Genomic DNA, 26933 nt, shown 5'->3' with positions numbered 1-26933 from the left:
AAATTTAGCTTGTCATCTAAGCAGTGGTGTAATGCAGGGCATCTGCAGGTATATACGGCGTATACTTATTCTTTAGTCGGCCACCCACTTCTAAATCCCCTCTGATGGGCATCTTCGTTACATTGTTTGAGAGAACTATAACGTTAGGTAACCAAATTGGATGCAACCAGTTGGTACTATAGTCTCCAAAAGTAGGATGGGAGCCAGAGCCTTCAGCTACCAAGCTCCTCTTCTGTGTAACAAACTTCCAGTTTCAGTCAGACACACTCACCACATTTAAGAGTAGGCTTAAGACTTTCCCTCTTTGATAATGCTTATAGTTAGGGCTGGCTCAGGTTTATAGGGCTGGCTCAGGTTTATGGTTAGGGCTGGCTCAGGTTTATAGTTGGGGCTGGCTCAGGTTTATAGGGCTGGCTCAGGTTTATGGTTAGGGCTGGCTCAGGTTTATAGTTAGGGCTGGCTCAGGTCTATAGTAAGGGCTGGCTCAGGTTTATAGTAAGGGCTGGCTCAGGTCTATAGTAAGGGCTGGCTCAGGTCTATAGTAAGGGCTGGCTCAGGTCTATAGTTAGGGCTGGCTCAGTTTTATAGTTAGGACTGGCTCAGGTTTATAGTTAGGGCTGGCTCAGGTCTATAGTAAGGGCTGGCTCAGGTTTATAGTTAGGGCTGGCTCAGGTTTATAGTAAGGGCTGGCTCAGGTTTATAGTTAGGGCTGGCTCAGGTTTATAGTAAGGGCTGGCTCAGGTTTATAGTTAGGGCTGGCTCAGGTTTATAGTTAGGACTGGCTCAGGTTTATAGTTAGGGCTGGCTCAGGTTTATAGTTAGGGCTGGCTCAGGTTTATAGTTAGGGCTGGCTCAGGTTTATAGTTAGGGCTGGCTCAGGTTTATAGTTAGGGCTGGCTCAGGTTTATAGTTAGGACTGGCTCAGGTTTATAGTTAGGGCTGGCTCAGGTCTATGTAAGGGCTGGCTCAGGTTTATAGTTAGGGCTGGCTCAGGTTTATGGTTAGGGCTGGCTCAGGTTTATAGTTAGGACTGGCTCAGGTTTATAGTTAGGGCTGGCTCAGGTCTATGTAAGGGCTGGCTCAGGTTTATAGTTAGGGCTGGCTCAGGTTTATAGTTAGGGCTGGCTCAGGTCTATAGTAAGGGCTGGCTCAGGTTTATAGTTAGGGCTGACTCAGGTTTATGGTTAGGGCTGGCTCAGGTTTATAGTTAGGGCTGGCTCAGGTTTGCCTTGGACCAGCCCCTAGATGTGCTGCTATAGGCCTAGACTGCCGGGGGATTTCCTAGGATACACTGAGCTCCTCTCTCCTCTTCTCTCTCTCCATCAGTTTTCATATTTTAATGTACAGAAAATGTATCAGATTTACAGTGTTCAATCAAAGTAAGACTTTTATGTCCCGAGGACAACAATATGTGATGTTTTATTGAATTATTTGTTCATTTATTTGCCCCTGGCACAGATAAATCCTACCTATCAATTAGTTTCATGTAACTTTTACATTAAAGTTTATATTGACGTCGCAACGATTTGATCTTTGTAGTAATACACTTTGGTTTGGATTAAATAATAACACAAAATATATATATATTTGAACTATATTAATCAAGTACAAGCATCATACACATCTCTGCTACAAATAACTACTTGGTGTTTGTTTCTAGGACCTACCGTTGATTTACAATTGCACCGATAGTGGCGGAAGTGATCAGAGAGTTCAGAACAGCCCTTGCTCGGACCACACCAATCTTTGAACCTGGCCTTTATTTTGATCTCAACACACCTGTAACGTTTCATGACTGCATCTTGCACAGCTGTGACATTATCAAAATCCACAGATACAGTCCACAGACAGACAGCAACTATACACTTATATATCAACACTTGGCAAAGTACTCAAGGTGCTAGGTGTCTCCATGACCGCAATTTGTCACGATGACTCACACACAGATTCATTAAGTGAAAATAATCTGCGTCTCAGCTGGTAACAGCAACCAAAAAAAAGTTTATTCACAGGTTTGTTAGAATGTGCCAAAATCTCCTTGTCTTCAGGGAACATAACACAGTGCTTGTGGTTTCGCAGCAGTGACACTGGAGGGCGATGTGGTCTACCTTCCATTGGCAAGGAAATGGGCATTTCAATCATCACACAGGGACGGAAGTATGACTGCAATGTTTGTAAAGACTCATTTCCCCCTGAACGTTCAATTTAAGGTAAAACAAAACAAACAAACTCAAGAACGTCCAGTATCCAACAGAAATTGACAATGTGCATGAAAAACTTGACTACGTTTTTTGGATAAACAGCATGTATGAATTCATATTTACATATCATAATCTATTCAACATATCAAAATGTATTGCTTGGTTAAATTAATAATGATAATGTTCTTGCTTAGGGAGGACCAATTGTCCATCAGCTGTCCATCAAATGATCAAAGTGCAGATAATACCTTTGTTTAGCAGCCCTTTATTTAGACAACTTGAACTTGACTTGACATTAACTCATAAGCCATGAGATTTTACCATCTGTTGCATTAAAGATTAGAATGAACTCTGCTTGTAATCCACTCTGCTTTCTGAGACATTTGAGGAGGCAATATTCAAAATGTCTGAAGCAGTTATTCAATCAAACACATGCCAGTTAAAAATGGCAACTGGAAGGCAGTTTGTGGCTGCAGTGATAATCCACTGCATGTCCTCCCACAGAGTAGCATTGTCCCTTTGAGGGTAGTCTCTAAGAATATCTCATTCCTGATGAATTTCCTAAAGTAGCCCGCATGTCTAAGATGGAGGCAGGGTTACATGTGGGTTCACTGGCTGCTTGTTCATGATTTAGCACCCTTCTTGTCAGTTTACAGCCATATAGTCTCTCTCTCATGACACCAGAATTACAAATGAGTGACAGTTTAAAGACACATTTTGATGTCCTCTTACCTTTAAGGTGACTAGATTTCTGAAATGAAAACCAGGGCCATTTCCAGTTGGGTAGTAAATATATAATTAAAACACAAAATGTTAAAAGATTAAATTAAAAAGTTCCAAAATTCTAGTTTGACCATGGTAACTGTTGTACTGTAATAAACCATGTTGCAGGCCGACTGATAGTATTGGCTAGTAACTAAGTAACTCTGTCAGATAATCATAGTTTACAGTACCATGTTAAGTGAAGCTATAGTAAACTATGGAACACCCAATAAAGAAATGGTCAGACTACAATAGTTCAATACATTGTATGAGGCAGACCATGAGCACCTCCGCCGCCCCAAAGCACTCACAGGCAGGTACTCTCACAGAAGCCTCGCGCAGCAGTCCCAGCTGCAGTCAGAGCAGAGCCGCAGTCTCGGCATATTCATGTATCTGCACTCTGCAGTTAGTGGATCTATAGGTGTTGGCTTCATTTTTACACGAAACAAATAATAACCGTAGCTGTGTTTCAGCTGCAGGACAGCAGTGAAGGCCCAGGTATACAATGCACGGTCCGCCACTGGGTTACAGTAACAGCTATTTGGCTGCCCCTGACTTGCATTATTAAACGTTACATCCTTTGGATTGTTCCGGAAGCAACGGGCCGAGTCCTTTACATAGAAATCAGTCCACAGCTATTATAGACAACAGAGAAAGTCAGGGATGGTCGCAGTTTTTTAGTTATGTTACTCAATCCGTTCTCACATTGGCAACACAAAGCGATTAATACATGTAAATTGTTTTTATGGGCAGGTTATGTGTGAAAAATGTCTTGGTGGGTTTTAACATGTGATACAATGTTTCATGCATCAAACAAGATCATTTCTGAGCTTTTTGGGTTAGGGGCCTTCGGTCTTTATGCTGCAGTAAGCTAGGCTTACATCCTGATGCCAACTGTGTACTTTACGCACAAACATGAGATTGATATCAATCTTCTCATCTCACTCTCGGAAAGACAGCAAATGTATTACACAAAAAACGTTCTTATTTAGATGACTTTAAATTGTTGAGAAATGTGTGTTATTGTCTTTGAATGTCTTTCAGGCATTTTATTTTGTTCATTCTGTGGATGTTCTGTGTTGATTTATGTATGGACCGATGCTGCTATTTCGGCTAACACAAAAGAAAAGATCATTTTCTCAACAGACCGTGTTGATCAAATAAAGGTCAAATTAATCAATTAGATAAATGAAAACATATTGTGTGTCATAGACCAGTGTGAACACATAGGCTATAAAGAATGGCTTGGATATGTCAGTTTAAAATCCTATAACAGCTGCTAATCGTAGAGATTCATCCTTAATCATACTGTTTGGTTCTAATCTTCCAAACACAGCAATGAAGATGCTAAACAAACACTGTGTCAGTCTCTGCATGCTCGGAGCATTTCAGCATCCATGTGAGCGTTGGATGTCTTGCAGAGGTCACCTTCCTTTGACATTCATTCTTTTCTTGAGCTGCTGTTGCTCGGATTTATAACAAAAGCTCGGTGACATCTCCATGATATCACATGCCAAAGTAATCACTTCTCTCCACCCACATTCATTAGAGGCTTTGACCTAAATATAGGGGTTTGCTGTGTCTCCTAATTTACCAAGAGGGACCTTATAAAAGCAGTAAGGGTCAAAGCGTCCACATTTCTCAACTGGAACTTCTGCTGGTGAGGACATGCTCCTGTTTCTCTGTTGTGTTCACTGAGTGTGAGAGTTACTGACTTAACTGTTAGGCTTTCATCTTCTTTCTGATTCAGGTGTCTAGGTCGAGGATACATTATCAGACTTGTTGTAACCCACAGAGGTAGGAGTTGATATTGATTATGATGACTGATATCCATTATTCTACAGTTATTAGAACCACAATTCTAACCTCTAACCCTGGACCTTTCAGTCCCCTCTGGGGTGTATTGCAGAGATGAGTTCTGATGCTGAAATGAGTGTGTTTGGGGAGGCTGCCCCGTACCTGAGGAGACCCGAACAAGAGAGGATTGAATCCCAAAACAGGCACTTTGATGCTAAAACTGCAGTGTATGTGGTGGATCCAAAAGAGCTGTTTGTTAAAGGCACTCTGCAAGGCAGAGATGGCAGCAAAGCAACCATTAAAACTAATGCAGGACAGGTACGTTAGCTGTGGACGAGGTAAATCACCCATATGCTCTCCATATTGTTCTGCTGATGAAAGGCACGTCTCTCGTCACAGGTTGTAATAGTAAAGGAAGACGAATACTTCCCCATGAACCCACCCAAGTTCGACAAGATGGAGGACATGGCCATGATGACCCACCTCAATGAGGCTGCTGTGCTGTACAACCTCAAAGAGCGTGGATGATCTATGTGAGTAATGCAAGACTTACTGTAGTTGATGATAATCATTCCCAATGCCAGAGGAGCTAAACCGACACCATGTACACCAACATTAGGGTTTTGTGATGTATCTACGCCCTGACAAAGGCACTATGCAATTGCTACTTTTTATGCACTTTCAGTGTAAAAGGTCAAGACTAGGGATTAGAATTTGATCTGACAGCTACATTTAACAATCTGGAAGCTCATCAGTATTTTGCGGTGTTCAAATTACAGTGTGATGTTAAATAACCAAATTAAATCTAAAGAAGCCGATATTGAGATCCATGTACTGCAAAGCTTCTTGCATACTGTGGTTCTCGTTGTAATACATTTCCAGGGGAGGAGGAACATTTTCCAAGTTTCTATATATAATAATTTGCTGAACAAAGGGCAATGCAGCTATTGCCCTTTGATATTATTTTTGAAAGTTTTGTACATAGTAGGAATGGATTTGATGATATAGAAGTCAAAATATGTAGATTTTTAGATTAAAACCAGCTAAATCCTTTTGTAAAAGTGGCCATTATTGAAGTTTATTTCAAGTTTACAGTATGTAAATTGATATATTTTAATGAGAAGGAGGTCCCAACTACAAATGAAATATAGTCAATGAAATGTTGCTGAAACACCTTTTATAGGTAGCCGACAGACAGTATAATACAATAAAATAATAATAAAATTGAATAATTATTTTTAAATGAAATAATGCAGTTATTCGTAATGTCGTTCCTCCTGCTGGTTATGACCACAGGTATTTCAGAATAAATATAAACTAAGGTAAATTATTTGTAAATTAACATATTAACCATATTACAGACTCTGACTGACTGAAAATGACAGAGCAAAGTGAAAGATGCTGAACTAAACATACATAAAATACATAGATACAGAGGAGAGGTCTGTGTAAACCTCCAGCCTAAAGCCACAAACATTGTGTCTTTAGTCTCGGAGCTGGAGACATTCAGACGCTGTCCTGTGTGCAGAGGCAGCAGTAAACATATACTATTTTTCTTTAAGGTGTGGCTTTGTGGCTTTAACATAACGGTTGGGATACTGCGCAGGACAGATGACAAATAAAAATAAAAATCTGAACAAAGGAGAAGAGAAATTTAACAAATAATTCCGGGCATTAATTGGGCCTGCTTGTTCTACCTAACGATTCAAAGATGCCTAAAAAATAATGTAAATTTCTCAAAACAAATTTAGTCTGACTTTAATAGAGGCTTCTAAACATCTTTTAACCTGCAAATGAAGAAGGCTTTGATATGTTTTAGACCTACTCTGGGCTGTTCTGCGTCACTGTGAACCCTTACAAGGGGCTCCCGGTGTACAACCAAGAAGTGGTGGTGGCCTACAGGGGCAAGAAGCGCCAGGAGGCTCCACCACACATCTTCTCCATCTCCGACAACGCCTATCAGTTCATGCTTACTGGTAAACTGAACACAATTATTGTTACATTCAGTTTTCAGTTTGGTAGCTCTCTAATATGACTGTCGTGTTATTTGTTGTAGATAGAGAAAACCAGGCCATCCTTATCACGTAAGCTGCATGCTGATGCAAATGCTACACCCTATCTTTGGGGCTTTTAGTTTAAAGAGGAAATTAAACAGTTCTGGTGTGTGTCTCTTGTGGTGTAGTGGAGAATCTGGAGCAGGAAAAACTGTCAACACCAAACGGGTCATCCAGTACTTTGCGACAATCGCAGGGTCTGGGGACAGGAAAAAAGATGCTGCTGCCTCTGGACAATTACACGTAATTAATGAATGATTATAATGATTTTATAGTCTTTTAAAATAGTATTACAAGTGGTCTAACCTTCTATCTCATATTTGTAACCAAATCGCTTCTTATCTGCATTTGTCATATTGTATGTTGTTCTTTCGGTTGCTGTAGGGGAATCTGGAGGACCAGATCATCTCTGCTAACCCACTGCTTGAGGCTTTTGGAAATGCGAAAACTCTCAGAAATGATAATTCCTCACGTTTTGTGAGTGAAAAGATAGAAACTTTGTCAATGCTCATTTCTGATTTGCCACTTCATTTCCGACATTAATGATATATATATATATTTTTTTTTCAGGGCAAATTTATAAGAATCCACTTTGCAACCACAGGAAAACTGGCTTCTGCTGATATTGAAACTTGTGAGTTACAATACAATGGAGATATAGGTAATATTTAGTGAGAGTCTTCAGTTTAAGTCAGTCTTGTTTCTTTTTGTAGATTTGTTGGAAAAATCCAGAGTCACATTTCAGCTGTCTGCAGAGAGGAGTTACCATATTTTCTATCAGGTCATGTCCAACAAGAAGCCTGAGCTCATTGGTAACATATTGCAGGACAGTGTTACAGTTTCAGCAAATCTATCGTTTATTGTCAGACTTGGATTTGACTTGTACATTATTTTCCATCCAGAGACTCTCCTCATCTCCACCAACCCATACGACTTCCCATTTGTTAGCCAGGGGGAGATCAGCGTGGCCAGTATTGATGACAGTGAAGAACTAATGGCCACGGATGTAAGTCGTCCTTTCAATCTTTTTCTTTTTAATCACTGCAAACATGCACTGAGACTGACATCAGACCTGTTATGATGTACTTTCAGAGAGCTATCGACACACTAGGCTTCACTGGAGAGGAGAGGATTGGCATCTACAAGCTAACAGGTGCTGTGATGCATTATGGGAATATGAAGTTCAAGCAGAAGCAGAGAGAAGAGCAGGCAGAGCCAGATGGCACAGAGGGTAACTGTTATTCTTAGGATTCTGCCACAATCTTTGGATTTCTTTTTTTGGTCTTTTAATGGTGATAGTCTGTTAGGTGACACTTTATTCGAATCGTTTATCTGTGGTTCGGCTAATTATATCAAACATTGAATACGATAAACGTGTATTGATAAATATCTGAGGAGCTTTTTGAGTACCTTAGTGACCTCTGCCAGGGTTATGGATGGAAGTCTGCCAGTGAGTCCTCAAACTCCTCCAAAAGGACATGTTGGTCGGGTTCAGGCGTCCTCAAAGGGATCTATCCACCGCTCCACATTATCCCCAGTTTGGGACTTATTTTTCTCTTCTATCACACTCTGCTGTATAGTTTTCTAACTTGATCTTTTTCTTTGATCAGTGGCTGACAAAGCAGCTTACCTGATGGGTCTGAACTCTGCAGACCTGCTGAAAGCCCTATGTTACCCGAGAGTGAAGGTTGGGAATGAGTATGTGACCAAAGGACAGACTGTTCAGCAGGTACATTAGTGTTGGAATGAAGAACTGTAAAAAAAATCCTATGTAAGGTGTTAGGACTTTTACATTATTTAATGCACATGCAAAAGTTTATTTTAGTACTGTAAAACTGGAACAGCATGCATGTGACCATCACATCCTTTAGTTCTGGAAAAGTCTGTCTTAAAACAATGCTTGCATGCCCATTTGTACATGCATGTAAACTAAATTGCTGCAATTGTTCCCCTTTTCGATTCTGGCCAGGTAGTTATCCCTTCCTAATGTCATTCTAAATTTAGAAAGCATTTTCAATACAAAAATAAATTAAATTGAAATAGAAATTAGAGCGTCTTTAGGTTCAGCACAAAACTGCACCGTTTTTTACCAGTAAAACAGAATATTTCAGCGATGTACAGTTACAAGAGGGATTTAAATCAAATCCTTCGCATTTGATTGGGCCACTAAAAAGTGAGCGGGTTTCGCTTTTAGCGTGAAGGTTGACTCCACAGACATCCAAATACATATCTATTCCTGTCTCTTGATCTCCATAGAGAGTGCTATAGGAATGAGTCCTAAAAGATGAGTTCAAATGAGTTGGCATTTTTGCACTTTCCGTTCTGTCGTCTCAAAGTCAACGGGTTTTTAAAATTGCATTTTAGTTAGACAGACTGAAGGACTGTGGTTAACACAAGCTTAAGATATTTTAACATTTTGTTCTGCGATATATAGTACACCAGTAAATACCTCTCTCGTGAAATGTGAAGCTTTTATGTGTTTTAAAAAGGCAGTTTCTAACAACTGGCTGAAGGAGACTACACAATGTCATCATGCCAAACACTAGTCTGCCTTTAGCTTAGTGGTGGTGTAGTTTGTTTATAGCGTTACCTTTTCATTTCTTCCGATTTTATTTACGCTTAAAAATCCTAGAAGAATATTTTGCTGAACAAAACATTTAAGTGTCATAAACTTGTGTTGGCCACAGAGTTTATATTCTCCAAAACTCAATGGAAAATTCACATTGTTTTTTTTGTCAAGGGAACCAGTGCGATGCTAACTTAAGCGTTAGCCTAAAAAATACGTCATCCCTGCAGAACTCTATTGCTTATCATCATCGATCAATTCCCTTCCTCCATTCTTGAGTAATGTGGTAGCTCACGCTATAAGTAGCGAACCTGCAGAGAATTACCACCAAACTCTACTGAGAATGTTGACGTTGTTTTGGTTTTAAGGCTTGAAAATTCTGTTCACCTGAAAACCAGCAGTACACTACCTTTGTAATAACAGATGGCCAACAGACAAAGTTAGCAACTTCCTTGTGAAAGAAGTTCAAACATCTAGCAACTAAGGAGCCAGAACATTTTCTGAGAGGTTGGTGGAGACCAAAAGAGAGCTTATAGGATAGTGAATACAGGACTTACATTCATCAGAACACCAGAAAACAAGACTCCAAATGAATGATAATGTTGTTCTGTGTCTGCTGGATATGTAGAATACTGTCGATGTTCACCATAATAACTTTATGAGGTGATAATAAATGTGCTATGGAAATTATTCTGCTCCAAAGTGCGCACTTGTCATTGTGCAGGTTTACAATTCTATTGGTGCTTTGGCCAAATCGGTCTATGAGAAGATGTTCATGTGGATGGTACTCCGCATTAATCAGATGCTAGACACCAAGCAACCCAGGCAGTTCTTTATCGGAGTCTTGGACATTGCTGGGTTTGAAATATTTGATGTAAGTTTTTATTAATCAGTGTGTCTACTGTAATTTTATAATGAATGCATGCTCTACAGTAAATGGTTTGTTTTGCAGTATAACAGTCTGGAACAGCTGTGTATCAATTTCACCAATGAAAAACTGCAACAGTTTTTCAACCATCACATGTTTGTGCTGGAGCAAGAGGAGTACAAGAAGGAAGGCATCGAGTGGGAGTTCATTGACTTTGGAATGGACTTGGCTGCTTGTATAGAGCTTATTGAAAAGGTTGGTTTATTCAAGTATTGTATAGAAACAAATGCTCAGTGTTGTTTGTGTTAAGCATTTTTTGTCTTCAACAGCCAATGGGCATCTTTTCTATCCTTGAAGAGGAGTGTATGTTTCCCAAGGCATCAGACACCACATTCAAAAACAAGCTGTATGACCAACATCTTGGAAAATCAAACAACTTTCAGAAGCCCAAGCCTGTCAAAGGCAAGGCTGAGGCTCACTTCTCCCTAGTGCACTACGCTGGCACTGTGGACTACAGCATCACAGGCTGGTTGGACAAGAACAAGGACCCCCTGAATGACACTGTAGTCCAGCTCTACCAGAAAGCCAGCCTCAAACTACTGGCTTCCCTCTATTCTACCTATTCTTCATCTGATGGTAAGATCTGTTTAGATTCTGAACATTTCTTTCATTTAAAGGGGCCAGTGCATTATATATATATGTATACATAATAAATGTATAGCAAGCAAATCATTTCTAAAAATAGTGGAGTAATTGTTACCTGAGCAGAGAATGAAGTTTCACACCCTCTGTGTGTGTTGTAATCCAAGTTCCTCCGTGCTTTGTTTACATAGCCGGTCCGGCGGTGCGCTCATGTGTGTCCCACTAGCTCGCTGCTCTGCACTGTTACTTCTAATAACGTGGCCCTGACCGACAGTGTCGTAGCTCTGCTCAGCTGTCACCATGTTGAGAGCTGTGCAGAGGCTATCCTTAAATCCTAAATGTGCTGTGAATTTGGAAGTAAGCACCTTCAAGAGTGCAAGATCTGAGATTGAGAGCATTTTGATTACCTCTCAACGGCTTTCAACATGTTGACCAGCGGCTCATAGCTAACGGTGCAAACTAAGGCGAAAGTGCTGACACAGCTAAGAACAGTGTTGCCTGTTTCCCCTGAGGGGGAACCTGAGGGTGGGCACTACACAACATCGTCAGTCGGGACGGTGTTATCAGCGGGGACCGCCTTATGAGAGCAATGCAGAGCTAACTAGTGTGGCCCATTCACATGCACTGATATTTCACTAAAAGCATGACTGGCCCAGCTATGTCTACAAAGAAGAGAAAGCAACTTCATTCTCTGATCAGGTAGATATTATTCTGCTGTATCTTTAGATAATAACTGTTCAGAATGTTTACTACATCTCCTTTAAAGGCCCTTCTGTTCAGCCTTATAATGTTGATGAAACATTTGTTCCTTTAGAAAACCCTAGTGGAGGAAGTGGTACCACTGTAAAGAAAGCAGCAAAGAAGAAGGGCTCATCCTTCCAGACTGTGTCAGCCCTCTTCAGGGTAACTGCATAGTAAAATAATATCACGTTTTGTAAAAAAGAATTTAAGTTTGATACAATGGTTATAAGAAACTATTGACACTGATAATCTTGAACAGGAAAACCTGGGAAAGCTCATGACAAATCTCAAGAGAACCCATCCTCACTTTGTTAGATGTCTGATTCCAAATGAAACTAAAACTCCAGGTATTTCAGTTCTTTATCTTTATCAGAGCATTTCAATAGTATCTCAAGCAGCTTGATTATAATGTGGCTACATTTTAGGGATTATGCAACACCATCTGGTTATCCACCAGCTGCGATGTAACGGCGTGCTGGAAGGAATCAGGATCTGCAGGAATGGCTACCCAAGTAGGATCCTGTATGGGGATTTCAAGCAAAGGTAAGAAGCAGTAGAATGGGTTGGTGACAAATAAAAACAACTAACTTTACTTCATTTTTTCTTGTAGGTACAAAGTACTGAATGCTAGTGTGATACCCGAGGGACAATTCATTGACAACAAGAAAGCTGCTGAGAAGCTCTTGGGGTCTATCGATGTGGATCACACACAGTATAAGTTTGGGCATACTAAGGTAATTTTTTTTTAAATTTCAATTCTTGAGTGGCTCGTCGAACAATATCTGGAAACCTGGGCTGTGTCCGTCAATTTTTGTAAGTGTTCGGAACAGGCCCTCTGTAAAGTGCGCACCACTATTCCCTCTTATATTGTTCATTGCATTAAAATTAGATTAGAAGGACACTCTACAGGCACAGAGTTCTTGGAGAGTGTGGGGGCCTGTGTGATGCAGTCAGAAAAGGCTATGATGGCCGGCTTTTTGCAGCACCTTCAAGTGTAGACTTTCGGAACACGTAGAAACGCTTTTGCTGATGACATATCATACTACCTTATACCAACCGTTTCAAGCATGTTGAAGCTGTTATATGAAATGGATGTAAAAACTGGTTTATTGATGTCGTATCAAAGAGTATCTGAGCATATGCCCAAATTTCTATTTCCTGTAGGTATTCTTTAAAGCAGGGCTCTTGGGTTTACTGGAAGAGATGAGGGATGAAAAACTGGCCTCTCTCATCACCATTACTCAAGCTTTGTGTCGTGGCTTTCTCAAAAGGAAGGACTTTCAGAAAATGACGGAAAGGAGGTAATCAGAATTATAATTGGGATCACAGATCATCAGTCACATGTACATTAAAGACCGTAGGTCATTTCATGTTTGCTGCTTAGTTGCAATGTATTTCAATAAAAAATACGTATTTCTCTGAAGAACTAAGAACAAGCTCCATCTTTTCAGAGAATCTATATACATTGTCCAGTACAACATTCGCTCTTTCATGAATGTAAAACACTGGCCATGGATGAAGCTTTACTTCAAGATCAAGCCACTCTTGAGGAGTGCTGAGACTGAGAAGGAGATGGCCAACATGAAAGTGGAGTTTGCCAAGTGTAAGGAGGATTTAGTCAAAGCTGAGGCTAAGAGGAAGGAACTGGAAGCCAAAATGGTTTCCCTGCTCCAGGAGAAGAAAGACTTGTGTCTGCAGATTCAATCTGTGAGTAGAGAAAATACAGCATTGTCAGTAGCTGTTTAAGTAAGTCGTAAGAAAGTAGAACTGCATGCTACATAAACGCAAATTGTGTTTCTTTTATTACACAGGAAAGTGAGAGTCTGGCAGATGCAGAGGAAAGATGTGAGGGGCTTATTAAGAACAAGATTTTGTTGGAAGCCAAAACCAAAGAACTCAACGAGAGACTGGAGGATGAGGAGGAGGTGAACGCTGAACTGACTGCCAAAAAGAAGAAGCTGGAGGACGAGTGCTCTGAGTTAAAGAAAGACATTGATGACTTGGAGCTTACCCTGGCTAAGGTGGAGAAGGAAAAACATGCCACTGAGAACAAGGTGTGTTTCTGCTTGGTTGTCATCTGAACACCAAACCTAGCAACCCAAGTATTTACAAACAAATTTACGTCTTTTTACACATGCAGGTGAAGAATCTAGCTGAAGAAATATCATCTCTTGATGATACCATCAGCAAGTTATCCAAGGAGAAGCTGGCCCTGCAGGATGCTCACCAGCAGACACTAGATGACTTGCAAGCAGAGGAAGACAAAGTCAACAGTCTGGCCAAAGCCAAGATCAAGCTGGAGCAACAAGTTGATGATGTAAGCTATGGACATTACCTCTTTGAAACTATATCATATATGACTTACTAATTTGACTCTCCGTGTGATAGCTTGAAGGCTCTCTGGAACAAGAGAAGAAGATCCGGTTGGAAGTTGAGAGAGCCAAAAGGAAGCTTGAAGAAGATCTGAAACTAACTCAAGAATCCATAATAGATTTGGAAAATGACAACCAACAACGGGAGGAGCGCCTTAAAAAGTATGAACCGGTGCAGCAGTGTCTAAGCATAATCATAAGTACATAACATATGCTCTAATTTTATGGTATGGTTTTGCATGACAGGAAAGACTTTGAATTCAGCCAACTTGTGTCCAAAATTGAAGATGAGCTGAGTGTGGCTGTGCAATCTCAGAAGAGGATCAAGGAGCTTCAGGTACTTAAACAACTGGAGGGTCAATGGAAAATTTACTGCAAGCCAATGAATGATCTCAGGTTTTTATTGCTTTACCAAGGCCCGCATTGAAGAGCTGGAAGAAGAGATTGAAGTGGAGCGTGCTGCTAGGGCCAAGGTGGAAAAGCAAAGGTCTGATCTCTCCAGGGAGCTCGAGGAGATCAGTGAGAGGCTGGAAGACGCTGGAGGAGCAACCGCCACTCAGATAGAGATGAACAAAAAGCGAGAGGTCGAGTGTCAGAAACTGAGACGAGACCTGGAAGAGTCGACCCTTCACCACGAGGCCACCGCTGCAGTTCTAAGAAAGAAACATGCTGACAGTGTGGCTGAGCTGGGAGAGCAGATTGACAACCTACAGAGAGTCAAACAGAAGCTGGAGAAGGAGAAGAATGAGTACAAGATGGAGATTGATGACCTGACCAGCAACATAGAGGTCACGGTCAAGGCAAAGGTAAGCTAGACCCATATAGAGAGAGTATGTGATCAATACAACATGGTAAATCACGTTTTCATTCATTATTGTTATCAATACTACAGCTTAATAATGAGAAGTTGTGTCACTCTCTGGAATACCAACTGAGTGGATACAAGAAGAAACATGATGAGAACACTCGTCTGATCACTGAAATAAATGCTCAAAGGGCAAGACTTCAGAATGAAAATGGTACGTAGTCAAATCATTTTAAATAGACTTCTGGAGTTCAACTCTTTTCTCTCTTTCTTACCTTGTTTTTTAAAACCCCTTGATCAGGGGAGTTCTCTCGTCTTCTCCAGGAGAAAGAAGCGATACTCTCTCAGACGTTGAGGGCTAAGCTTGCCTTCACTCAGCAGGTTGAGGAGCTGAAGAGGCACGTTGGAGAAGAAACAAAGGTTTGTTTCATTGGTGTACTTTATACAACTACTCAATGCCTGTGACATTAATTATCTTACCGAGGTTGCCAGAGGCTTCTAGGTTGTTTGAAATTGGGGGCTCAGCTAGGTTAACAGATTTGGCCTTTTTCACTGGGTTTCATTTCACACTTGCGGCCACCAAGGACGTTTAAAGAAATAGTCAGTTATTTTTGGAATTCACCAGTAGTTTAGCTTAGCACAAGAGCCATCAGATAAATTCAACTAAAAGTCAGATCTGCCTATCTTTTAGGCGAAGAATGCCCTCGCTCACGCTCTCCAATCTAGCCGTCATGACTGTGATCTGCTAAGGGAGCAGTTTGAGGAGGAGCAGGAGGCCAAGGCTGAGCTCCAGAGAGCAATTTCTAAGGCCAACAGTGAGGTGGCCCAGTGGAGAACCAAATATGAGACTGATGCCATCCAGCGCAACGATGAACTGGAGGAAGCCAAGTGAGAGTTTTTCTTATACACATAGATAAGAAATACATATACAAACGTAAGAAATGGGATATTTGCAATGTAAGAAAATGACAATATTGGCTCATAAATCATTTTGTTTTGCTCAGGAAAAAGCTTGCCCAACGTCTGCAGGAGGCTGAGGAGGCCATTGAGGCTGTGAATGCCAAGTGCTCGTCTTTGGAGAAGACGAAGGAAAGGCTGCAAGGAGAGGTGGAGGACCTCATGGCTGATGTGGAAAGGGCAAATGCTCAAGCAGCTGGCCTGGACAAAAAGCAGAGAAGCTTTGATAAGGTAACGTGAATGGTGCTAAAAACTCACAACAAGCCTCAGATGCTAACAGTCAGCAACATTGTCATTCAGTCTGTGGGGCTTGTTGCACTTGTTGATTTATCCTCTTAAGCCCTAGCCCTATTTTTAGCCCTCTGCTCGAAAATTGCATACACATACCCATAGAGAGTCCAAGCTCTAACTATTTTAATAATTTTTATGCTAGAATACTGGTAACACTTGTGAGATGTGTTAAATTGTGTAAATATTGTGTATATGTTACTGGTTAATAACTGATACACTTATGGCACAGCTGAAATTGAAAAAAGTTCCAGGTTCGCCTGAAAAAAAGCACTTTTATTGAACATTTAAAAAAAAAGAGGAATGCCTGGCTTGGCCTAAAACCACGCCACAGTCATAGAACAACACGTTTTACATGTCCCCACAACATATTTTACTTCGATTGAGTGAAGCAGGCCAGCATACATGGTCATAAAAATCAAAATTTTGATTTTCGGAACCAGCTGTTGCATTGCTGTATACTCATTTTATATACTATATAACTACATATTAACTATATATTCACTTGCTTTATCACTAAGAGTGTTCAATACATCATAATAAAGTAGTTTGCAATAATTTTCAGCCATGTTCAGTTATTTCCAGATGTCATATGTGTCATTCATGAAAAAAACCTGCTCTGACTCAGTGTGTATGTGGGATTTGTAAGGCCTGTGATTGGCGGATTTAGGTATATGACACGTCGTTGGGTCCGGAATAGTCCATTGAAAGCCGTCAGGGGTGTTATTTGGAATGCTGAGGGACATTAGTCAGTAAAAATCTTGATAAGGTGGGCTCGACCCCCATGCGAAAAATAGGTTGGTCCAGGCGAAGAATGCGGGCCATTTTCGCATGCCAGGTCACAGCACGTTAATTTCAATGCCGGCAGACAGAGCAGGAAATGCACTACAGCGCTGCAGCAGCTTTCAATGGATTAACTGTTTTTTTCTGGACGAAAATCGCCAAAAGGTATGTAGATTTTCAATTTTATTTCTCGAGAGCAGTGTGCGGTTTCTTGGGGTTTCTCCTGTGGCCTTTGAATGCTTTGTCGGAGGTCTATTTGGACACGCTGGGTCGACGCCGTATTGAGCCCTCGTGCGATTTCATGTCTCCTTCGGGCGTTTTCGCTGCCGGCTTTGTGATGAAAGATGAATTTCTGCTGCATAGTTGGCGGATTTTTTGCAGAAAAATCCTGATATTGTGATAAATCTTCTAGTGTATTGAATTAGTTTGTGTATACTGTGTATAATTGCGGAAAAAGACCTGCACGATGATTTTGCTCGGACTTTTTTTTTTTTCGGTATTTTACATGTCTGGGCCATTTTTCATATTATTTGATGAAAAGTCCATTCGGAACCTCGGTACCGGTACTCGAAGCCCAATTGGGCTTCGCTCGGGCTAAAGAGGATTTATGTAAGCTTATATAAGTTGATTTATATAAGCCAACATACCAACATACCAGTGACTCTATACAGTTTAAGCTATCCAGGGAATGAAAGCTTTTATATTTGCTGCTACACCTGTTATGTAGTAGGTCATAAGGAAATGATGTGGGGTGACCATTTCATGCAGCAACAGAAGTTTGTTTGCAGTACAGAATAGCCAGGTTATTAGCATGATCATTGATAGCTATGATTTGTGTCATCGCCTACAAAGACACAGCATAAAAAGTTGAAATTAAGTATAGACAAATCATCCATATCCAAACCAATATTTTGTGTCTTCTTAGATTCTGTCTGAGTGGAAGCAGAAGTATGAAGAGAGTCAGGCTGAGCTGGATGGATCACAGAAAGATTTTCGCTCGCTCAGCACTGAGCTCTTCAAAATGAAGAACTCTTATGATGAAGCTTTGGAGCATCTCGAGGTCCTCAAACGAGAGAATAAAAACCTGCAACGTACGCACATTAATGTAAAAATAATAATGGTTCTAAAAACATGTTTGATTTTGAATGAGCACTAATGGACAAGGATGATTTTATATGAATGTTATGTTCATATGTCAATTTATATCGCTTTCTCACGAGGCAAGAAGAAAAGACTAGACAGTTGTGCATTGTTTGTTCATTTATTTGGTTGTTAAATTGAAGAAATGTGTTATGTTTTTAGAGGAAATCTCTGATTTGACTGAACAACTTGGAGACAATGGCAAAGTCATTCATGAGCTGAATAAGACTAAGAAACAAAGTGAGACTGAGAAGATAGAGATCCAGACCGCTTTGGAGGAAGCTGAGGTAACTTCACGTAATATAAATAAGTTATTATGATATATACATTTTTTTGGCTGATTCTTGTTTGTTGATGTATTTTTATTTTTATCTGTACCCAAGGCTTCACTGGAACATGATGAAACCAAAATTCTTCGTATCCAGCTGGAGCTCACTCAAGTCAAAGGAGAGGTAGATCGTAGGCTGGCTGAGAAGGATGAGGAGATTGAGCAGCAGAAATGCAACCACCAGCACATTGTGGAAACGATGCAGTCCGCCTTAGATGCAGAGACACGCAGCAAGAACGATGCCATGAGAATCAGGAAGAAGATGGAGTCTGACCTCAATGAGATTGAGATCCAGCTGAGCCACGCCAATCGACAGGCAGCTGAAGCCCAGAAGCAGCTGAGGAACATGCAGCCCCACCTCAAAGTGAATTATTGTTACATTACAGTCATTTAGCAGACGCTTTTATCCAAAGCGACTTACAATTCAGATTCTATCACATTTCTACACCGTAGGCACAACTACGGGAGCAATTTTGGGGTTAAGTGTCTTGCTCAAGGACACATCGACATGCGACTAGCGGAGCCGGGGATCGAACCACTGACCCTCTGATTGAAGGACGGCCCTGCTATCCACTTAGTCACAGTCGCCACAGTCGCCCCCTGCCAATATTGTGCATTGGCAGCTTTAACACAGGGTTATTAGCTCTTAATTAAAAGACATTTCAGGTAAATCAACTTGTTCCTGCCGGTCTCTCTGCAGGAACAAACCCTTCACCTGGATGAGGCACTGCGGAGCCAGGAGGACCTCAAGGAGCAGATGGCCATTGTGGAGCGCAGGAGCAGCCTGATGCAGGCAGAGGTGGAGGAGCTCAGAGCTGCTCTGGAACAGTCGGAAAGAAGCCGCAAATTAGCTGAACAAGAACTGGCTGATGCCTGTGAGCGAGTAGGGCTACTGCACTCTCAGGTGAGCAGCAATATTACAACGTATCAATGAGGGCCATCTGAATCTAACGGGACAGCAGTTGGTGGAGACCAAAACAGAGTGAAAAGAGAGTGAACGTTAGAACTTGCTAACGTTACATAACTTTGTGATGGATAAGTCACCTTTTATTCACGATTTCTAGACATAGACTGTATGTAGAAGTGGACATAGTCATCGTGACGTCACCCATTGGTTTGTGGACTGCCATTTTGCCGTCGCCAAGTTGTTGTTTTTGCAACCAATGAACAGAAGTTACCATATTTGGAATGCAGTATGAAGTAAAGACGCCGTATACGGCTCTGGCAGCGGTAGCGACCTGTCAATCACAGTAAGCCCGCCCTAAAGCATACCCTGCTTTATGGTCTATTTCAATGATTTTCAACCACTGTGCCGCCGTGAGAGATTGTCAGGTGTGCTGTGGGAAAATGTCCAATTTCACTTAATCAGTCCAAAAAAACATTATTTAGTTGCTGCAAATACTTTGCCATTGTTGAGCATCTGAGCTGCAATATAGTGGCTGGCTAAGTAATGAAATACTCTTCCATACCAGTGGGTGGCAGTAGATAGCGCAATAATGGCCTTGTTAATTTAAGACCGTAGAATTAAATGATGGGAGAGGTTGCGGTGACAAGACGAACAGCGATGGAGAAATATTTGAAAAGGAAAGGTGCAGACTCTGAACTGGGCCCTGGACAACATTCTAACCCAGATGCAAAGCTTAGTATGGATCAACAAATTGAGAGACTTGTCATTAAATTGGCATATATCCTGCCCTCGGTACAATTATATATCTGGCCCGCGAGAAAATACCATATGTCTATCATAACTGGCCCGCCACACCACAGAGCTCCTTTTTGTGCGACATAACGAAGCATCTCACTGCGCTAAACCTCCAGCTTCAGGGACGGGGACGTGTGATCACAGACATGTGTGATCACAGACATGTGTGATCACAATTCAATTCAATTTATTTTTGTATAGCCCAAAATCACAAAATACAAATTTGCCTCAGAGGGCTTTACAATCTGTACACATGTGACATCCTCTGTCCCGGAACCCTCACAACAGAACAGGAACAACTCCTTTTAACAGAGAGAAAAGAGGGAGAGACCTTAGGGAGAGCAACAGAGGAGGGATCCCTCTCCCAGGATGGACAGAAGTGCAATAGATGTCATGTGGACAGAATGAACAGCATAACAACACAGTTACAACACATTCAATGCATATGACAGAACCACGGCAGGAGGCAAGACCAGGGTCCAGGTATAACCAGTATCCACGGGAACCTGCGAGAAAGCACAGAGACTCACAGACATGTATGATGCAGTGAGAGCTTTCCAAGCCAAGCTGCGCCTGTGGGAGACTCAGATGCAGCAAGGAAACTTGGGTCACTTTCCGTGTTTCCAAACCGTGTCTCCACCGCTGTGTTCCCGACTGCGCATTTTACTGATAAACTGGTCTCACACTTGGCACAGAGTTCACTCTGCGATTTGCCCACTTTGCAACTCAGAAATTTTAATTAGAACTGCTCAACGACCGGTTTGCAGTTGACGTGGAAAGAGCACCTGTGCACATCCAAATGGAGCTGATACACCTCCAGTGTAATGACACACTCAAGGCAAAGTATGACTCTGTGGGCGCTGCACAGTTTCCAAGCTTCATCCCCGAAACGATGCCTCAACATGCTGCTCAAATGCTGTGCATGTTTGGAAGCACATACCAGTGTGAGCAGCTTTTCTCTGTGATGAAGATGACCAAAAACCCAGAGTCGTCTCACCGATGCACACCTTCACTCCATTTTAAGGGTTTCCACAGCACAGAACCTAACCCCAGACATTAATGAACTGACAGCCAAGAAAGGATGCCAAACATCTGCACTTTTTTTGCACTTTGTCCAATATCCCTTCTATCTTGTTTATTAAATGTTGACCCTGTTTGGCCCTCAACGTTGTCCCAATTGTGGGCCCTCTCTGTGATTGAGTTTGACACCCCTGGCATATACATATGCTGTATTATGCTAAAAGGTGTCATTTTGTAACCTTTTTGGTTGTTGGTGTGCCGCAGGATCTTTTTAATGTAAAAAATGTGCCGCGGCTCAGAAAAGGTTGAAAAACACTGCTCTATTTGACTCTAAATGGACCATAATGTACTAAATGAACATCATGCTGTATTGAAGAATACTTGAAACTAGAGATTGAGACCATAAACTCATGTTTACAATGTTTACTGAGGTAATAAATCAAGAGAGAAGTAGAGTCATTTTCTCATAGACTTCTATACAACCAGAGGAGTCGCCCCCTGATGGTCAGAGAGCAAGCTTCAGACACTTCCGCATCGGCTTCACTCAGCAGAAATGGCCTCCTGTTTCTAGACAGCAATCAATGAATCAAACAAAACAAAAAATCTGGTATCTGTGGCTGTCGCAGGAATTTAATAAGCCCGTTCAATCTCGTCTTCCAAAAGCTGCTAGCTTGTTTCTGTGAGGAGTCACAACAGCCATGTTTGTTGTTCATGTTCATTATGATCATTATGGGGGAGGGGCTTTGGAGGGAAGCCTGAAGGGACGAACTGTCAGTGTTGATGACTTGGAGACTTTCTAGCTAGATTAACCAACTTTTGTAGCTAATGCTGCGAGCTACTTTCATTGGAAAAGAGTTGGTAACACTTAGTTGAGTGTTTCGGTTGCATCATTTCTAAAATCTTGCTGGTTTCTCAACATTACAAAACTTAGCTTTAGTTGTCCTTTGGCTACAGAACACCAGTCTCCTCAACTCCAAGAAGAAGCTGGATGCAGATGTCAGCCAGCTGCAGGGCAAAGTGGGGGATGCAATCCAAGAGGCTCGCAATGCAGAGGAAAAAGCCAAGAAGGCAATCACTGATGTAAATATTATACACTTCTTTACTTTTACCTCTAATTATATTTAGATCTTACAGTTTTATACAGCGTGATTAATAGCTATAAGAAACAGTGACGATTATGTAGCCTGTTCTTTATGGTTGCTGTTCTTTGTTTGTTTTATTTGCACTTTAACTTAAAGGAAAGTTCAGGCAAAGAAAAAATAAATAAAAATAAAATGTGCAGGTGAGATAGAAATAAAAAACCTTTTGAAGTTTACTGGCATGTCTGTACTTGTGTACTTCACTTTAAAGACAAAGGTACACGTTTGAAGAATGTCAGAGATTAGCTAACCTTGTTGCAAACAAAGCTAATATGATCTTTCAGTGTGAGTTTGTCATCAATCAAGATCCTAAGAAATGTAGTTAATGTAAGTAATTTCTTCACCGCCAAAGTTCCTCCCTGCAAATATCCTAAATTTAGATTGTTACCCATTATGCCAATTCATTTGGCTGACACCATTTTGAATATGCAACAACTCCAGTGGTTGCCTCTTCAATGAGTACTGTCTAATTTGTATTGGAGATAAGCAGATTGTTATCATCTGCGAATAATATTGGAACTATAGTGTTTGACACTGCTGCAACATCGTTTATGTGTAGAAGAAACAATAAGGGTCCTAAAATGGAACCTTGTGGTACCTCACACTGTATCATTGCTCTCTTCGATTATATACCATTGATGTTAACATAATTTCTAAGCCACTTAAAGACAGCGTTGAATGCTTTTGAGAGATCCAGGTCATACAAACTCTTTCTTTTCCTTTTCTTGTCAGGTCCAGCTTGATAATGTACATTCATCTAGTATTTGTTATGACAAATTATAAATCAAACACCAGTTTAACTTGCTGTGTTCTTGCAGGCAGCCATGATGGCAGAGGAGCTGAAGGAAGAGCAGGACACCAGCAGTCATCTGGAGAGGATGAAGAAGAACCTGGAGGTCTCTGTGAAGGATCTGCAGCACCGCCTGTATGAGGCTGAGAACCTGGCTTTGAAGGGGGGCAAGAAACAGCTCCAGAAACTGGAAGCTCGGGTATCACATAGGATTATTGTCCATAGGAGAGTAATGTAGCATTATTGACAGCAAAAATCACAGCTGAGGTTTTATTTTTGGGGTTTGACTTTTTCTCGTAGGTGCGTGAACTGGAAGCTGAAGTGGAGAGTGAACAAAGAAGAGCTGCTGATACAATCAAGGGAATCCGTAAATATGAGAGGCGAGTGAAGGAGCTCGCTTACCAGACTGAAGAGGACAAGAAGACTGTTTTGAGACTGCAGGGCCTAGTGGACAAGCTGCAACTCAAAGTCAAGGCATACAAACGGCAGAATGAAGAAGCTGTAAGATTTGTTGACTGCAACAACTTTTTTTTTTTTTAAATCATGATTATAGCTTACTACTTTTTTTGGGCAACAGGAGGAGCAGGCTAATACTCAGCTTGCTAAGCTAAGGAAGGTGCAGCATGAGCTGGAAGAGGCACAGGAGCGAGCAGACATTGCTGAGTCCCAGGTCAACGAGATGAAAACCAAGAGCAGAGAGTTCGGAAAGGTAGCAGTTGATACATTTATAGTTGACTTTGTTTTATTGGGAAGCATTCTGGCTTCCTGTGTCAGAGCAATACAATTATTAAGAACATGTTTAACATCATTAATAAAACAATAAACTAGATCAAAGAAATAAAAAATACATCATATAGGTAGAAACAAATGTCTATCAATACAAACCTACCAAATGAATCACAACACATCAATAACAACACTCTTTCCTTTCTTGTATCTAAAGTACCTTTGGATAAACTGCTTTTTTATTGACAGCATAATGAATCACTTTTCCATGCTATGTACTTTGAACAGGTCATTTACTACTATTTACCTGTTTGACTGGTTGCATGCCTTTCACAAATTTAAAGCAACGTGGTCGAGAGTTCGCAATTTTTTCCTTTTACAAAAACAACAAAGGTATAGCTGTCCAGTGTGTGGGTGGCCTTCTGTTGTGGCTTAGCGGTCCGTCCACAGCGCAAATGTGCCAACACAATGGCGGCTGCCACATGGATAAGAACGTCATAGCAAACATCAATGGTGGCAGACAGTGCACATATAGAGGAAATGGTATGCAGCAAGGATTAAGACACTGAAATAAGTGGATCTGAGTTTCAATCAGGAGAGACAAGTCAGATGAAGAAAAGATAATAATTTATTATAAACAGATATGTGATGATAAAGTCTTCAGAGTCTTTGGCGCATGGACTCTACAGGGAGATTTGTAATGGAGGGCCGTCTGCCCTGAGCAGCAGAAGATAACCCCCCCGTGGAGTCCAGACATTGGGGACGGTGGTGGCTGATGAGGCTGATAGAATGATGAAGCTGATGAAGACTGGGTGGAGATGGGGAGGTGAAGGGGTGCATAACAGCAGCATGAACGTACTGAAGGTAGAGAGACGATCATATTTAAAAAGAGACAGCAGCTAGATGATAGGCCAACGATGTCTAGGCCAACGATGAACAGCTGATATCATGATTGACAGCCCTGAACAATGACAGCACGAAATAATGAGTGTTCATGCATGAAGAGTGATTGGCAGATGTTTGAGAAATAAACTACGGGCTTAGGCATGCAAGAGTATCGTCTTCCTGACTGAACTTACACTGGAGCTTCATTTCCAGGAGAACACCTATTTCAGAAAGCTAAATGGTTACATGTTTACTGTATGTCCATGAATTGAAGACGGTAGGATGTTTTTAATATTAAAATTAATTGTTTGTTTTCTTTCCTTTTCTTTCCTTTTTTTTCTTTCCTTGCCTTCGTTCCTCTCCTCTCCGTCCTCTCCTCTCTGTCCTCTCCTCTCCTGTCCTCTCCGTCCTCTCCTCTCTCTCCTCTCCTCTCTGTCCTGTCCTGTCCTCTCCTCTCTGTCCTGTCCTCTTCGTCCTCTCCTGTCTCAGGCTGCTGAATCTGAGTAGTCCTTGCAGCGATGACAGAAGACATCCTCTAAGTTCTTAGTACAAGTAGAGGCTCCCAAGAGTTGTTTTGCTGTGAGATGTTAGTTGAATAAAGTGGTGTGAAGCATTAGCTTTGTCTGTGACACTGTTTTCTTTCATTAGATATACTGTACAGCCAGACATGTTTGTGAGTAACAAAATCAATGGATGCTGAGTATTTATCATAGTCCTTGATGCCTTAACAGATTAGTAGTGTTGTAGTGCTAACGGGCCAGTCAGAGTAGCAGATAATTGGGTTGGTAGAAGGAGAGTAAGTCCCTCTGTGTGGGCAGTTTGCATTTAATTTGAGCATCTGTTTGCAGAGATCAGGGCAGATCCCAGCAGAATGCCTGCTGACATTTACATTCTGAGTTAAAATAGCCGTCCTCTTCACTGTCACTCAGCTACATGCAATACCTAATGCTAGCAGTGAATTATCCACAATTAGACCAATTATCACAGAGACGGCTGCAGAGACTCTTCGGATGAAGCATATATTTAGCTGCGTCACTCCATCCTGTTTGTTTAGCACACCAGACAGAGGGATTCTTTATTTTTTATTTTAAATCCTTATTAGTCCCACAGTGGGGACTAATAAGTTCTCTGCATTTGACCCATCCCTGTATATAGGCAGGCTGCCCCTGAGAAGCGCCGGGGGAGCAGTTAGAGGTTCAGTGTCTTGCTCAGGGACACTTCGACACAGGACGCGTAGCAGCCAAGGATCGACCCACCGACCTTGCGGTTACCGGACGACCCTCTCTACCCAGTGAGCCACGGTCGCCCATTTACTCCGTTGTTTCTCTGTCAGTGTCTCAAAGTCAGAAATGTCATTTGTCTGAGACACTCAGTTTGAATGAGCTTTCTGTCTGAATGAAGGGAAAACTCAGCAAATATTCTGTAACAGCCGATACTTGTTGATGTTTTAATCAACAGAAATGTAAATACGTTGACATGGGTCTTGTGGCAACCCAGGGGAGGCAAGATCCAGGAATAAAACAGGAGACTCAGAGATAGTAACCACGTAACAAAAAGTGTCCTTTAATAAACAGGTTTGGGTAAAGGGGGACAGGGTCAAACTTCACAAAAGATTCCTCTCGGTCGGGGTCTTTGGCCTTCGGTCTACACCCAGTGTGGACATGTCTTCTAAAATCAATGATCAAGTCTTTGGTTTTACCTACTAGCAATAACACAGTTATCTGCATACGTTAAGGGTGAAAGAACGCACCCTTGTGAGGACCCAGTGGACGAGCAGAATTTAATTTATCCTCACTCTTTGTGTTCTATTAGTTAAATAGTCAAGGGTCCAGCCCAGATGGTTACTTGAGTCAAATTGTTCTAAAAGCCAACTGTTTCAAATATTAAATTTAATTGTGTTAAACACAGAGGAAACCTCAACAAATACAAGTCTGGCATGAGACCCATCTCCCTCCAAGTGATAAAACAAGGACTGAGGCTCAGACTCATTTATACCCATAGAGGACACTGTTGTGTCCTCTTTGCTGTAATACTTTGTTTTCTTTTAACAACCTGTGGAAGAGAGTACAATTTACAGTCTGAGGAACCTCAGAATATAACATAACTTATAATAAATGTAGTATCTACACTAATTGACTACACCTACAAAGAGTATTTGATGAAATGAAATGATCATGTTGATTAATTGACACCTGTGTATGTTTAATAATATCCATTTTGGGCTGTACATCTAATGCATGTCGTTTTATAGTTTCTACATTTTCAAAAACCAGGTGACTTTTAGTAACACTATAAAATGAATCCATTAAATTCATACCAGATATTTCTCATAACTCCATCATTCTCACTGTGCTGCAGCTCACCCAG

General features: G+C 41.3%; 1 pseudogene; it reads left to right on the top strand.

Annotated features, from left to right (window-relative positions):
• The first annotated feature begins 2127 nt into the window (after positions 1-2127).
• On the top strand, positions 2128-25044 carry LOC142951466 (myosin heavy chain, fast skeletal muscle-like; annotated as a pseudogene).
• The last annotated feature ends 1889 nt before the right edge of the window (positions 25045-26933 follow it).

Source organism: Anarhichas minor, unplaced genomic scaffold (genome assembly GCF_050575085.1).
Source record: "Anarhichas minor isolate MPS153535 unplaced genomic scaffold, ASM5057508v1 ptg000017l, whole genome shotgun sequence".
NCBI classification, from domain to species: Eukaryota; Metazoa; Chordata; class Actinopteri; order Perciformes; family Anarhichadidae; genus Anarhichas; species Anarhichas minor.
Note: the sequence above shows the minus strand (reverse complement) of the source record. Positions and strands in the feature narration are given on the sequence as shown.